The 14,445-nt window shown below is 41.9% G+C and overlaps 1 protein-coding gene across 1 annotated transcript in view; it reads right to left on the bottom strand.

Moving 5' to 3' along the window:
• ARHGAP24 (Rho GTPase activating protein 24) overlaps positions 1-12,700 on the bottom strand; it is a 184,413-nt gene extending 171,713 nt beyond the window's left edge. Inside the window, exon 1 of the mRNA XM_030948382.1 lies at positions 12,238-12,700. The gene's annotated coding sequence lies outside the window, so the exon portion shown is untranslated. The remainder of the gene's footprint in view (positions 1-12,237) is intronic.
• Positions 12,701-14,445: the final 1,745 nt, after the last annotated feature.

Raw genomic sequence — 14,445 nt, 5'->3', positions numbered from 1 at the left:
AGTTTGTCCTTTTTAGCTGCAAAAAACCCACCACAAAATTGGCACAACTCTGCAAAAAAGATCTTATTAATAATTGAGAAGTGAGTGAACCATTCATAATGTGCTTTATAATTTCTTTAATGCTTAAGTCTATTTATGTGGCTTTTAAAACCTTGCACCATATCCTAACTGATAACAGGAAACTGTGGATGGTTAATCGAAACAATGGGGGACCCATTTTCATCACTGCTCAAAAAAAAGCAGCAGTTTCAAGCTCACTATAACATTCAAGAAAATTCTCAAGGCACTAAAACACTTAAGATCATTTGTAATCACTTTATTTAACTTTCCATTCCTCCATCCCACATGCTCAAATTAGTGAAGCATTTCTGTAAAACACCACCCTGAACCATGCCATGTTTTCCCAAGTTCTCCAGCAAGACAAAATACAGTATTTTGCTTGGTTGTGCTTGGTGTTTGTGATCAATAACACCACATTACAGTGTCTGCTGACTGTAGAGAATTTATTTTCTTTCAAGGGAGCACTTGCAAACTGCCACATTCAATATTTCCCTTTCACAAATGCCTTAAAAAGTCTAACAGCAGTCTGGAGTCACACATTCACATTACTAAATGACATTGAGCATGACAATTAAGAAGCAGCAAATGCAGTAAGTGCCAGCTTGAGTAAGGTGAAATCAAGTGCCACAAAAGCTGGGAAAGACATAGAATTACTGATTTTCTACTACCAATGAGATTCCTGCCCATCTTCAGCTCTGCAAATGACATAGTTCATAATTCCATTTAAATTTTTCATCTGTATGGACAAACCAGAATAACAATTTTTAAAACAGTTCAACAATTACACTTTTTGAGGAGGCAACTCAAAGTGTCTTAGTTTTCCTGTAATATGTTTTCATGACTCCAGAATTCATTTTCAGCAGAGTTTTGTAAAACCCTATTCTTACACATAAATGAACATGGCTGTCTGCAAAATTATCTCTCTGGAAATCAAGGTAATTTTACAAGATTTTCCCAGAGTAAACTAGCAGTGCCTATGGCAGACCAATGGGTAACAAAAGATAAATTGGTAGAAAAAACATAACAACTAGAAAATTAAGCGCTTTTAGACTGTGCATAAGAAAATATACTCTAAATATATAATGATATGGCAACAAGAATCAATCACAAACATCTGAAAGTTATTTGTTAGCTGATGAAACGGTGCCAAGTCAAACAAAAAAGTTGTAATTTACTCACAAAGCCAAATTTAAGCCTAAATGCAACTAGCAGGAACTGGCAACAACAGATCTAAGTCTGTCTTTTGAGGATCTCTATGCTGAAGCAGCTCTGATGCATCTACAAATACACAAAACATGCAACAAAAATCCCTGCCACCTTGTCAATGGGCTTTTTAGCTGAACAAGAACAATTTATCAAGGTTATTCAATCCTGTTCTGTGTAAATGTTTAAAATCTCCTTGCCCATTCCCCACCTCAAAGGAGAGTACTTTGGTATTATTCCCCCCTCTCTAGAACACCTACTATGAGAAGTTTTTCCATCCCTTATTTACTGCTTCACAAAATTCACATTTATGAAAAATAAACAACCATTCTAATGTTACAAATTAACTCAAAGGTCTTAATGAGAGATGCTACTTAATAGTAAAGCTTTTTTTTATTATTCCAAAGGTAATTGAAACCAATTAAACCGACAGTTTTATTAACATATATATGCTATGTCATACAGTACATTAAGCACTGCCAGCAAAAAAATGACACTCAGACCACTCCAAGCCATCAGCAATTTTACCCAGGATGGCAAATGAGTATCTTTATCTTAGAATTCTGTAACCTGTTCATGACAACCTGGTCAATGCAAACATATTTTCACAAAAGCTTTCAGCTAAACACCTATTTGTTCTGTAGAGATGGAACACCATCTGTAGAGGTGTTTCAGCACTACCATCACCAAAAATATGAAAAGTTAGAGCTTAAAAACATTCTCCCAAGAGCTCTGTTAAATTTTAATAGCTTGTTAAAGAGGGAAAAATTACAGGATTGCGTCCCAATTTCTACACTACTTTACTTTTTCCTACCTTATTAGCCTAAAAAAAAAATCTGCAAATGACAGACTAGCCAAAAAAACATTTTCTTCTTGTTCCAATTTCATTGAGTCTCAGAACAAACTATTTGCTCTTATCCGCTTCCAAGCAATCTCTCTAGGCATCCAAGTTTATCAACAAGAACCATTCAAGCCTGTCTGCTTTTAAACATACCCAAACTGAAAAGCTTGTTTAACTGGCCTATTAGGCTCTGTGATTGACTTCTTGACATTTCCAATAAATCATCTTTCTGGTTTTGTGATAAGACTGCAACCCTTCATTGCTTACAGTCTATATATCAGATGCCAAAAAAGCTAAAATCTACTTCTTCTGGACCTCCAACAGCACATACAGCTTGCTTCTGAGCTTAAGTTCTCATCCTTTTTTTAAGCACATATACTAACTGCATATTCATTTACAGAAGACTTTCCTACTACCAGCTCCACACTAAATATTTTCCAAGTAAGCATCCAAGACTGCTGTACTGTCATGCCATGGACACTACTCAAGATATACTGTCTGAAACTGTCCGCAATCTCCCCATGCAGATCTGCTATATGATTTTCACGTTTCTAGGAAATTCCCTAATACCTAACAAAGCTCAGTAACACAGTAAAAAGTGTTCCATGAGAGAAAGATGTAGATTTAACCAGTAGCATCACGTGAATTTTCTGAGTACAAGACTGCTTTGCATAAAATACCTGCAAACCATATCTCACCATGGACCTCTGATCCTCAGCTGGAGAAAGAAGAATGAGCCATATGAGTCAGCGCAGAACATGACACTGCACACACATTACTGACTCTCTTTTTCAGGTACATGACACGGGAAACTTGTGACACACACAGTCCAACACGTGGCACCACCACGACTCAGAAGAAAAATCCTAAACTTCTTCTCCGAGGAGAAAGTACAAAAAGAATAGCAATGTTCTGGCAGCTCAAAACCAAAACACTCATTGAATGCACTGCTATCACAGCTACCATATTTTTGACCCACAAGAGTCGTGTTGTATGGAAAGCTGTTGGATATTTCATGGTATTGGAAAATTAAGTATGAATTAACTTATGTTCATAACTGAGTGGTATCACAGGTCTCAGTCACTGAGTTTTGGCTTATTTCTGTACAATCCCTCCTGCCTAAGACACTCAGCTTCAAGGCACAGGAGGGTATTCAGCTCCTTCATGGTACATCATAGTGCCACAATGGCGAGCTCAGTTACCAGAGCTAACTTTTCCTCAAAGTCTAAGCTCATAGGATACCAGAGGCTTGACTCAGGCTTTTGAGCAGCACAACCTCCTACAAAATATCTCTTCTGAGCTATGAATCCTTCCTTCTCCCCTCCAAAAATGCTGTAGGCTTGGTGCACAGCCCAGGAGCACAGACCTGCCCGTGACAGACTAGAAATTATTTCCTTTCCTGGATATTTCCATCAGGTAATGCACAATATTTTTTCATCACTTACTGGACACCTAAATAATGTACAAAATACTGCATAGTCATATGTGGACTAACAAGACCTGTTATGTTGTTTTGAATAATCTGCCATTTTTTCTAGCAGTCCCTATGAAAGTAAGAAATGGTAAAACTCACGTTTCAGAGCCTTCCTGTGGGTGCTGGGAGATGCACATCTCCAAAGCAGTGTCCCAGGAGTGACACCATCAAACATGATACAAACATCTGAAGGGAGTCAGAGAGAATTCAGGATTTTATTTCCAATGCTGGCAGAGGATCATGCCTATGCCCAGCTCGCCTTGTGCACTTTCCCAGTTGCCAAGGAAAGGAGTCAGAGCCACATGCATTGTACAGCAGCGCTGCACAGAGGCTTAATCTCGTTACGTGATAAAGAGTCCTGTCACTGAACATGCCACGTGCTGCACGCCCAACTGGCTGCTTCAGTCCTTTCCTGGTGTCAGCTAAGTGCACTGGGAGCTCTGTGACAGCAAGAGGCAGGAATTCAGCTCCTAGGAATTCAGCACATACTGAACAGGAGTACAGCCGAACGCAAGAGACTTGAAGAGTGTGCATGAGAAACCCCCAAGCTCCCCAGCCCACAGCATCATCATCATCATCACAGCTGTCCCTGCTCGCTGCCCACAAGTGTCCCTGTCCCCTCACGCCTGGCAGAAGGCAGCATTTCAAGGGACCAACTACTCCCATACAAAGAGTCACTGACCACTGCAGAGGGCAGAGCCAACAACCCTTTCCCAGTGTGGTAAATCCTACCAGTAACATCAGCTGACCAATTCAGGCACTGAATCACCATGGCACGAGGCCATTATTGTAACATCTGTGCTAAAACATAGGAAATTCTTCAAAAGCAGTGAAGCTGTTAAGAAAGAAAGAAGTGAAGTCACTATCCCTGAAAGCGTTCAAGTAGTGACTGGCTGTGGCACTTAGTGCTGTGGTTTAGTCAGCACAGTGGATGGTGTTCAAAAATTGGACTCAATTATATTGGAGGTCTGTTCCAACCTAAATAGCTCTATGAGTCTATTAAATTAATTAATAGTTGACTCATTGCAGGACAGAATCATCACAGTAAAAATAATAAGGGTCCTCCGTTGATGTCAATTTTATTTTTATCCTGGCACATCCTACAATACTTGTTAAATATTCCCATGGTTCAGAACTAGACTTATTTTTCCCAGCTGTCCACATATGGCAAACAGGCAGGACAGCAAAGGATCTCCCTACTCACTTAAGCCCAACTTCTAAAACCCTGTGGAAGCCAGCAACATAGTTACTCTCTGACAGAAAAAAAACCCATCATCAAAACATATATTTTAATATTTCCCTTGCCCCCAGCGCAGCAGTCACAAGGCTTCCCAGGAACTCCTTACCCTGTTAGAATTTTTTTCTTTCATTGCAGCACACTCATGGACAGGCTAAACCAATTTACTCCTTACTGCCCCAAAATGGTTCTGTTCTCTTCCTGATGTTTACACACCTGATATATTCATGTGTAGAGTCTAAGGCTGCTTTCTCATTTTCACAGAATACACAAAGCCAGGTTTGAGTTTCTCTGAAGAAAGAGGACTCCAGCATGGCTGGTGAAGTCTAGCCATCACACACATACCATGTTACATGGAAAATTAAACAGCCCAAAAGCACCAGGTCTGGTACACTTACAGATATTTATTGTTTTTCATAGGTTTTCATCACTCAAAAACACTACTTTCAACATGTGCCTTCTTAGAGCTTCTTCCTGCTTACTCAGTTGTGAACCCTGAGAGAAAAACCCAACGTAAGAAAGCTGCTGGCATCAAGACATAGATTTCTATTTATAAAAATATGCATTTTCCTAAATATCATTTAATAAACATTTCTGCGGGATGTGGTTAACTGATTCCAGTTTGAGCCCTATATTGTCCTAGGAGAAGAAGATGAAACCCCTTCATGATAGTGAAATCCCATCAGGCATCAAATGTTAATAATGTTTTACATTTCAATTAATTTATTGACTTCTAAAGAATTTTTACTTGAGCTGTATTTAAAATAGCACCTTCAAGACTTCCCACTGTCATACATCAGAACTGTATTTGCTTTTTTCAAAACAGTGAACAAATGCATCTTACATATGAACAGGGTTAGTCCTCAATCTTGCAATCAGTTATTGACTGGGGGGTGTTTGCTATGATGTTTTCATTCCAAAATCTCACTTCGAGCCACAGGGCAGAACTCTGTCAGAACATGTTCTCTGACCAGTATGTTTCCTATTCACTAAAATGAGCAAAACAGACATCAAAGTTGGGTCCATTTGGGTTCCAGCAATGCTATTAAGATCCCAAATTACCCCAAGCAGATTCTTACTCCCAAAGTCTATTTGCAAAGCTCCAATTTTAGGACACTTCCATTCAGCTCTGCAGAGCCTAAGCAGGCTTTGGACTTGGCAAACAAAGTAAGAATTCACAGTCATTTTGAAAGAACGTAAATTACTGTGTCCAAACTAAAAGTTATTGCATTTTCTCTCTTTCTCCAGGCAGGCCCTTTAACATTTCTGCCTCGGTTTGCTTACTTCTTAGGAGAAATTAGAAAAAGAAAAAAAGTCAAGAAAGAAGAAACATCTGCGGGAACAGCTGCACAAATATTGCAACTGCCAGAGGAATTATTTCTTTCTAGCATCCAGGATTTCTGGGTTTGTGTGTTGCAACACTTAGTAGTGGATAATCACAGTGACTATCCATGCATGTGACACACAATTTTGATCTCAATCACGGATAAGAGGCAAGAGCTGAACACCAGCCCACCACAGACATACAAACACACAGAGAAAAACAACCAGAAAACCAAACTCTTGAAAGAATTGTCTAGAGGCTCCACAACAAAAAAGCTCGTACAGCAAGCAGGCTGCTTGCTCCAACTTCTAGACAATCAAAATTCTATGGTAGCTAGTTTATAACTAAAAGCAAAGGTACAGCACAGCTTTTCCCTTCATCATTATCTCACCTTTAACAACAACACTAAGACCCCAAATTACTCAGAACACTTTCCAAGACAACACTGAAATAAGGCAATGATATCACTAAATAAACAAGATTTCAGAAGTCTGTCTTCATCTCCTAGATACATGTCTGTGTTCACATACTTGTCTTTGAACTGCAGCAATCTGTTATGCTCCAACAGGAAGAATTAAAAATGAGTTTTATCATGTTCTGTGCTATTTATTGATAACTGCACAATTCTTATTTCTCAGTCCACGCCCAAGTAGGTAAGAATTCCATTACAGTAATAATCAACTAAATTAAAGTCACTAGGTCTAAATAGACACAGCAACAAGATCTTAAACCTAGTGGACAGTGCACAGTTTGTTTAGGAATTACTGTAACTTTTTCCCCCTCCAAAATACTGAAACAATAATCAACCAATATGGCCATGGAGGGAAGTCACCTCATCCAGCCGATCCACAGAGCAGGATTCAAAGAATGAGAAGCAAAGTTAATTGCCTGCAGCTTCTGCATCATCTTTCTTTCTCAAGAAACTCAAGAGGGGCCTTAAGCATACTTTAAGTCACCCTTGACTGTAGCACTCTCCCATTTGCTAAACAGTCATTTAGCACACTGGGATTGCTGCAGCATGACAGCACTTGAGCTCCTTCATCTTCCACCTCTACACAGTCAGCTGTCAAGCTGGGGACACAGAAAAAGCCTTATTTGACCAGGATCCAGCAGGCTTCAGGGGGTCTCTGCTCCACTTGAATTGATATGATCCATTGTTATTCCTTCTCTAAATACTCATCCTGTAAGACCATGCCTACACATTCCTGCAGCACTGCCTGGAAACAAAATGGTGATGAATCTTTTTCCTTTTGATTTTTCAAGATCACAACCTGCTTTGCACCAGCAGCTCTTATCCTTCCTTACATCCACATACTCCTAGCTGAAGAAGGCAGCCCTTCATGATCTGCTGAGGTCATTCAGCTCCTTTTCATCAAGCCACAAACAGAATATCAGATCTTTTTTTGCCTCATATAAGTAATACTAAAACAACAGCGTCAGAACTGAACAAATGGATGGCTACAATGGGACAGAAAGAGCCCATCCCGCCCAGCATCCCAGCTCCAACTGTGACTGAAGTAAAACCTCAGGGAAACAGGATAGCTAAGACAAGCAAGCAGCAATACTTTGGGCTAGCTACCCCTTAAAACTGGGTTTTCCTTTTACTAACCCCTACACTGCAAGTACCTATTAATTACACCTTACTTACATCTTGTGCACAGTATTACCTCCTTTCATTTATTTTGAGCTTGCCACCATCACTCCTGGACACACCCTGGTACTTCTCTACTGAAAAAATAAGGGAAGAAGAAGTAGTCTGTTTACCCTTTTCGTTAGTGACATTTTCTCAGTCATCTCATCTTCAGGCTGAAAAGTTTCTTCCTGCTGCACTGTTTTCGCACAGAAGCTGCAGTGCCCTTGACCATTCTTTTCAAGACCTTTTCCAGCTCCAGTTGTCAATTACTAGAACCTTCCTCCCCTGATGTGACCTCCATCCTCCTTCCCGTTTTTCTTCTCACAGCACAGCATGTGGTAGCTGGGGGAGGTCAAAGATACAGCTATAGAAAGGCAGCTTATGGAAAATCCAGGATGCTGTAGCCAGAGCTGAGGTCAAGTCAACTGAGCAAGGATTAACTGGAAGGCCACTTTCTCTGCCTGCTGCAGGAGCACTCTGCCTGCATCTGGAGGGCAGTAAGATCCCTCTAGATATCACTAACTGGGAGAACCAAACATGCCTTTATTTTTGATTAGTGTGGTCTGGGCCAATATGTGTTGGCTATTTCCTCGTTTTGAGCTATTTCCCTGTTTTGCAAGGAGGCAAATTGCTGGGTTTTACTAATGCTTCATGATTGTTCACTTTGACAGGCCAAGAATACCAGTCCACTTGAAATTTAAATTCTGTTTTCTTTTCTTTGTTAACAAATTGCTGTTCTAAAAGCAAAGGTAAATGTGGGAAAAGAACCAAGGGAACACACCAACTACTTCTTGGAAGTAACACACATGAAAAATGTCTTTGCTAAAAAGCTACTAATCATAATTGCCATTACACAAAACTCAGTACAGGAAAATGAAAGGTATTTCATGACAAGAAACTGTACACTTTGCCAAGGAATTCAACATGTGCTGAGATTTGTCTCATTGAGCAATGGAGCATGAGAGCCCCCCCAAAGCAACAAGTACAACAGTAAACAACAGAAGTTTGTTAAAGTTAAAAGCAATGAGCTTGCATGTTCCTGCAAGATCCTTGGCTTGATGGGGCATGACATTTTCATTAGAAAAGCCCAATGAAACCAGAGCTGAGCCAAGCAGACAAAATTAATTCAAACATTTAACAGATAAGTCAAAGACCATGACCATAAACAAAAAAAGCACCACGCCACAGGTGGCTTCAAGTCTCCAAGCAATTATCTTATTTTGCAGTGTAACCAATGACTCGGAAGAAAAACGAAGAAGAAAAAAAAAAAAGATCATGACTGCAAAGTTGTGCAGGTGACAAATACCAAAGAAGCTGTTAATTACAAAGAGGAAAGGCCACTGACAGCCAGCCGTCTGTCTGTCTGTGCACCAGTCTGTGTCTCCTTGTTCAGCAGGTGCTCAAGTTGGGAAGAACTGACAGTACCCAAGAGCATCTTCTCTGGAAACCATTTCAAAAAATGTTAGAATACAGAAAGGGAGAAGAAAATGAAGAAATTAAGAAACTGTATTTCCCACTTTTAAAAAGAGAAGGTAAAGAATAAAATAGTAACTCTAGAGAAAGCAGAAATTTGGACAGAGAAGGCTATTAAATGTCAAGAGCTAATAAGAACCAGAGCTAACAAAGCTGGTGGTCAAAAACACACAGTAAAGATGACTGATGATAATTACACCAAATGAATACATTGGAGAGTCTATCAAAAGACTGTTGGCAAAACAGGGTATTCTTCACAACTAAATGGGATCTAATTTATAATGGAAGCTAATCAAGGCCTATTACAGTTTATTCTGGATCCATAATCAATTAAATACAAAATCAATTTACAGCTTCACTCCAGTGCTTACCATACCCACTTTCATCACCCAAATGTAACTAGAAAAATGGTGAAGCAGAAGGAAAAAGTCAGGAAACATACAAGAAGCTGCTATGCTGCTGAAGCACATCCACCTTTGACATGCCTGGTATTTTCATGTATTTTTGAGTGCTTTCAATTAAAAAAACTACAGCCTAACCAACATTTTTCTAAATAAATGCAGGTAACAACTGTAAAAAGCAACGCTAACTTGAAATTATTCCTTTAGCATAGTAATAGAAACTAACACACTAAATCCTACCACTCACACTTTCTACAGTCTTACATGAAAGAAGAGAATCTAGACTGGAAATTTGGCCTCTTTTGACTTTTTAAGTTTCTCCCAAGACCGGCAGCAGGGTATCAAATGTCATTAAAAGCTCTGTGTTTCCTTATCACCCAACACTATCAGGCACTCACCTTACCTGGAATCTTGGACATAACAGAATGCCAAGTTCCAGATTTGGAAGTGTACCAGATACACTCCTGCCATGTACAACACCAAGAGAAGACAATATTTTGTTTTTCTCCCTGGCTGAAAGCTAACATACATTTACCCTCAAAACAGTGTACAACACAAGTGCCACCCCATTATGATGAATTATCACACTCTGTTCCAGATTATTTTAAATTAAAAATTGTATCAAGCATTCCGTCTGTCCAATATAGAGAAAGCCAGTTCAGAGCTCCAGGAATGAAACATACTTCCAAAGGCCATCAGATCACAATAAACACAAAAAAGTCTACACAGAAGACAGTTAAAGTTAGCAGATGCAAATCACTTCAAACTACCCACCATGAATTTCAACTAGCTGGGTTTTTTTCCCTTCTGCCTGGTGTGCTTAAAAAAAAAACACCAAAATTTTGAATTAAGCAGCTTAAGACACAATTGTGTGCTACATGGGTACACAATCAGAGGGTTTTGCTTCTGAAGATATGACCTTATCAGAACTTCAAACTATTACCTGGTCCATTTCTTAAAGGGATCCTGATTTCAGTCTTTCTAAACTCCATCTTCAGAAAAATGAACCTAGTTACAGAACCACTGATAGAAGTCATCTTTATGAACCAGTCTGCAAACCCAGGAAGAGTCACATGTCAAAGGAACAACCCACAGTGTCCCTCTCACCTGACCCTAGCAGCACATCCCCCTACAATGCAAAAGAAGTCATGCTTTCCACACAAAATCATGTTTTCAGTTGAATTTTCTACATGGCTTTATATTTTTTACTTAATTACCATGTTGTTTGCTGGGATTTTTTTTGTTTGATTTGGCATTTTTGGGATGGGCACCCCATTTATTCCAAACTAAATCTAGTCAGTTTCATCAAAGACTGAAAATCAAGTAAAGAATAGGAGAAGAAAAATGAAGCTGAGAGACAGGACAATAATGAAAGAAGAGACAGTCTAATAACTTTAGACACCATGCACAAGGAAACAAGCTTTAAGCACATTTATTTTTAACATTAAGTCATTCTATCACACACTAGAAGATGCCTTTTGCAATAACAAAACCTGCCACAACATGAAATTTTCATGGGACTGGAAACAGGCACTTGACTCTCAATCCTTTCTTCTTGCTACCTCTGCCTGTCTTCTGTGACTATGAAATTCCACTTAAATGATTACTAGCTAGGACAAGATATTGTGCTCCTTGTACTGCTCAGTCCCACTCCCATAATTCTTACCTCAGGAGGAATCCTGAATGGACAGAAGTTACTGTCACCTCCTAGGTACAGAACTACTGCGCAACAGATGCAACAGCATCTTAATACCTGCTGATCTAAGAGTTGCCATCATCCTCTCTCAGCAGCCATGCTAGTGGACAAACAGAATTCAGCTTAACATTAGATAAATTCTGTGTTATGAAGTCACTGTGCTACACAGTAAATTTCTTATTTCTGCCTATACAGGACAAAGGCACCTATCAAAAAAAAAAAAAAAAAAACACTGTTTACTTCCAGTCATCTGTTGCAAAAATTTTTCTAACATCAAACATGAATTATTTAATACTCTCCATCCTGTTGGAAGAAGAAAACTCCCAAACTGACAACATACATGCATATTACTGCAAAGGAAGATAGAGACAAATATTACCTTCAATTTCCTTCCCAGGGAAGGAAAAAGACAAGACAGCTACTCCCTTATGTTAAAAAGAAATCCCCTCAGAGGCTCTAAAAATCCATGGAAGACTGTAGTCACTAAAGAGTTAGGCAAAGTCCTCATTTCAAAGTCTGTCCCCATGAGGACCTTATCTATCAAATCCTTCAGCAAATACTTACGTAGAAGGAGGAAGATTTTAACACAACCATTACAAACCCAAAACTGCAGAAAGCACAAAGGGGTTTGATTTATATTCTAGTCAACAAGTAGTCAGATGACCCACACTCAGCATGTACCCCTGAAACCAACAAAACCGGATCCTGTTAGGAGGCATTTAGCACTGCTAAGAAACAACAGCACAGAAGAACACTGAAAGATGCCCCCACACACACGGAGAGCAGACAAGAACAGCCGGCTCACACACACTCAGCTGCTGCCACCGCTCCCCGGCCGGCAGCGGCGCCCGGTCCGGCAGAGCCCGGTTCCGTGCCCGGTACCGGCGGTACTCACCCGGCGCTGCCCGCCCTCACGCAGGCCCGCCCCGCTGCCCCATACACGCGGCGGCGGCTCGGGGCACGCTCGGCACCGGCTGGTTTCAGCCCGGCTGCGCTCACAAGTTTCTCCTCCTGCCCCCTCCCTCAGCCGCTCAGGCGACCTGTGCGCAGGCGGGGCTGCCGCCAGCACCACCAGCACCATCCCACGGGGGCTGCCGCGCTGCCCCGGGAGCCGCGGCGGGGGCAGCCCGCGGCGGCGGGCGGGGCGGCGGCGTGTGAGGGTGATGGATAATGTGCGATGTGCTGTGTGCGCCGGCCGAGGGGCCGGGGCGGCCGTGCAGGGCCGGCCCCCGCGCTTCGGGTTTCACGGGCAGCTGGCAGCCCCGGGGCGCGCCGCTGGAGGAACGCGCCTGCCTTCCCAGACGCTCTGGGAATGCCAGCGCCGGGACACCCGCCGGGAGCCGTCCGGGCTCCCCGCTGTCCCCCTAACCCTGCCACGCTCCAATGAGACAGCCCGAGATCCTGCGCAGAGTTTTACTGCCCCCTCTCCTTTCTCCTTTGTGCCTGTGGTGCAGCTTTAGGCGGCTGAACACACTCCGAGCAGCCCCGACTCATCCGCTTCCAACAGCACCTCTGCAACTTAGCACGGCTTAGCTCTCTGCAAAAACACATTGTTTGATTTTACCCATCCCTGGGCCCGCACAACGAGGGTCCAAAGGCCCAGCTCTGACCCAAGTGCACAGCAGAAATCTGGGAATTAGGATGGAAACTGCAGCTCTGGTTGGGTTCCGGGAGCTGCTGTCCGCTCCCTGGAGGGCAGGAGTGATGCCTGCTCCCGGGTGACTCGGGACTCATGGGGCTGCACTCTGCTTGGCTCCATCCTGAGGGCAGTGAATGACATGGAACCTCCGTCCTCCCTTCCGCCACACCGCAGTGTTGGTTTCGGTAGAAACAGCCTCTCTCGGAAAACCCTAGATGCTGTGTTTCCTGGTCTCTTCTTTCAGATCCCCATCACAAGACAAAAAGCAGTTTCTAATACAATACCACCATGAGATCATAGGAAAAAAATTACTAATAAGGACAGTTGAAGAGGGCACATCACATTTTGAAGCTCAAGCTGGGTTCAGCTGACTGTACACACAACAAAATCTTGCCGTTTCAGCTACACGTACCAGGCACGTGACATTCCTCTAATGACTGGAGCTGGAAGATCCGTAGAAGCTAGAAAATTGTTTTCCATGAGAATCTCAGTATCTGATGAGTGCAGCTTGGACAAATGCAGACCCACGCCCACAGACTTCCCTCCGATGACCCATTTCTCACAACTCTGTGTTTGCTGGTTCCAGCTCCACCCAATGTGAAAGCACTAAAAAATCCTCAGTATCACAAGAATAGGTACAACCTTTTGAAAGCATTCAGTTTTGTGATTTATTCTTCAGATTTATCAGGTTTTTCAATAGATGAAGTCCGAAGAATATTTACATAGTGTAGCAGGTGACATGTCATAGCTTGCTGCAGTGATAAATGGGATACCACTGCACTGGAGAAGCTTCTACTTTTAACAGAAACAAAATAATTCAGGTACCTGGTTATCCATACTAAATCAAACCTCTGACCTCTGCTTGTCACTAATGAAGCAGGAAGGGCTGGGGCCTGCAGCAGTCAGTATCACTACATTTATGAAGGGGAATGCCCAAGACACTTTCCTCAGCTTCTCAGCTTTTCGTGAGATAACCAGCCAGAAAAGAGAGCTAAGCAAGCCATTAAGCATGAGGGCTGGTCCCTGCTGCTGGCTCTGGAAAAGAAATCCACAGAGACAAAGCAAGGAGGAGGCAGAGCAAGCTCATTCCTGTGATCTCCCTGCCAAATGGAGAGATTTGGTTAACAGAGGTCCTCTGCATCTGGAACAGCATGCTGCACCCCACCAAAATTCAGCTTCTCCCAGGAGCCTTAGCAGTTTGAAGAAACCACTGAGTCTTGCTGACTCTCTGCCAATGTAATTCTTTAAGAATAAACAGGGTGTATAATACATGGCTGCTCAGGAAGAGAAAATAAACGTGCTCAAACTTTAGATGGCGAGGAGGACAGAATTAAACACATGAACAGCAGGATACCTATGCTGGCCTTCAGTTTGCTTGGCTGCCAAATTCAGGCTCAGAGGGAGAACAGCCAGAATGACACACTAGAAAAAACATTTTTTAGTGGGCTGGAAAGGCTTCCACCA

The sequence above is a fragment of the Camarhynchus parvulus genome, chromosome 4 (assembly GCF_901933205.1).
Source record: "Camarhynchus parvulus chromosome 4, STF_HiC, whole genome shotgun sequence".
In the NCBI taxonomy this organism is placed as follows: Eukaryota; Metazoa; Chordata; class Aves; order Passeriformes; family Thraupidae; genus Camarhynchus; species Camarhynchus parvulus.
The sequence above is the reverse complement of the archived record's forward strand: the minus strand, read 5'-3'. Positions and strand labels throughout refer to the sequence as shown.